Source organism: Aplysia californica, unplaced genomic scaffold (assembly GCF_000002075.1).
Source record: "Aplysia californica isolate F4 #8 unplaced genomic scaffold, AplCal3.0 scaffold00721, whole genome shotgun sequence".
In the NCBI taxonomy this organism is placed as follows: Eukaryota; Metazoa; Mollusca; class Gastropoda; order Aplysiida; family Aplysiidae; genus Aplysia; species Aplysia californica.
This window is the reverse complement of record NW_004797991.1, coordinates 331,097-332,932: the sequence shown is the minus strand read 5'-3', so window position 1 is coordinate 332,932 and position 1,836 is coordinate 331,097. Positions and strand designations below refer to the sequence as shown.

The 1,836-nt window shown below is 45.6% G+C and overlaps 1 protein-coding gene across 1 annotated transcript in view; it reads left to right on the top strand.

The window, feature by feature from the left end:
* Nucleotides 1–333: 333 nt before the first annotated feature.
* Nucleotides 334–1,836, top strand: part of LOC101861393 (glutamine synthetase) — a gene marked incomplete in the record, with an annotated part of 37,517 nt that continues 36,014 nt past the window's right edge. Inside the window, 1 exon segment of the mRNA XM_013088312.2 lies at nucleotides 334–594.

Sequence of the window (1,836 nt, the reverse complement as noted above, 5' to 3'; positions counted from 1 at the left end):
GCACACACACACACACACACACACACACACACACACATACGCGCGCGTACACGGACACACACATACACACACACACAGCGCGCACGCGCACTTAAACATCCCATTCCCCAAATATGTGTAACGAATCAAAGAAACCGAAAAAGAAAAACGAACAAACTACACAATGTACTTTTATCTTAATATCTTGATCACGAACTAACTGCCCTCGAACCACCATCCCAACACCCTACGTTCTAACAAGACTTAATTAACCGGTTAACCGGATTCAGGGGCTCGGTGTTTTGCCCAGCTGCTCTTCTCCCACTTTCTTTCCACCCGACCGACCGACCGACCGCCGAGCACTCAGCACCTCGATGACGAACAGCAATACGCAGTTAGGACGTCCAGTTGTAGTGTAGATATCCCAACTGACAGCATCACGCTCACTAATTCAGAGGACTGCTTGCTTGCTTGCTTGCTTGCTTGCTGCTAACTAGTGTGAGGTCTAGCCTAGATCTATCTATCTACTCTTGGCCCGAGCTTCGTGGGGCCGATTGGTTGAAGAACTTCTCTCTGATCGTGCTGCGCTCATCGGTGTTTGATTGATTGATTTGAGTGAGTATCGATGATATTTTGTTCTTTCGTTGTTTTTTTTAATCTCTCTTTTCTTTTGTCGCTTCGTTTGTTGCGGCATTTCAGTAAGGTAGTAACCAGGTAGTAACTTAGTATTGTTGTGTTGGCTGCAGTTTCGCCTGGAGACCTTTCTGGGTTTGTTCACCGATTTGTTTTATTGGACGTAGATTTTTTCCGTTCTCCCCGCCCCGTTCTTGCTGCCCGCTGCCCCCCCCCTCTCTCTCTCTCTCTCTCTCTCTCTCTCTCTCTCTCTCTCTCTCTCTCTCTCTCTCTCTTTCTTCCACCCGTTCTCCGACCTCCATTTCACTAGTACCGTTTAAACGTACATTGTATTTACGGTCTCTGGTGGTGTGGTGAGGTGGGCTGACTGCTGACCAGGAACAACCACACAAGCCACAAGTAGTAAAGTGTTGTATAATGTCGTGCATTGTCAGCTGGCCGAGTCAGCAGACGTGATCCAGTCCCATCCCCCGAGTTTGGTGGGCCCAGCCGGGCCCGCGCTTGACCTCGCTCGCTCCTCTTCTTCCGCTGAGCGGACACCCGTTTGTTGTCGAACCGGATAAAAATGAGTACTCAGTAAACCGGTTTTATAACGAAAGATTACAAAAAAAAATTGATACGGTTTTAATAAAAGTAGCACGTAGATTTTCAAGGTCCTTGCGAACAAGCGCGAAACAAGTAAACAAGAAAGGGAACGCTGTCTCCTTCATTAGCTGCAGACAGGAATTGGGTGTTTGGCGGGTGCTCTTGTGTGGTTTGCTCCTTCTTTCCTATCAAATGTCTAATCGTCCTGATCTCTTGTCTTTTTTATGTTCGCTGACCTCTAATTTTCAGCACTGTTATTACTTTATTGTTTTTGCAAGTGCCATAAAACTGTTACGGAAACTAAAAGCAGACAGAATGATCTTCCTGGTCGTCTCTGATTGACCCATGCGTCAAAATAGTTGGGAAGTCCTATAAGTCATAAGTCAGTCTGTGAACTGGTTTTGGTCGGTTCCTTTGATGACCTGAATCGTGGCGATGAGTGTGTATAGACGCGAACGTTAATTAAAAAGGAAGAGGAAATATTGGTCAGGAAATTGAAGTCGATTTATTTATGATCTGGCTTAAAGAAAGAGGGGTAATTTACTGAATTTTTGGTATTCTTAAAAAGTTCTGAGTTTTGAGGTGGTAAACATGAATCCCTTGTCACTGTAGCTACACCCTTTCTTTAATCTGCCCCCC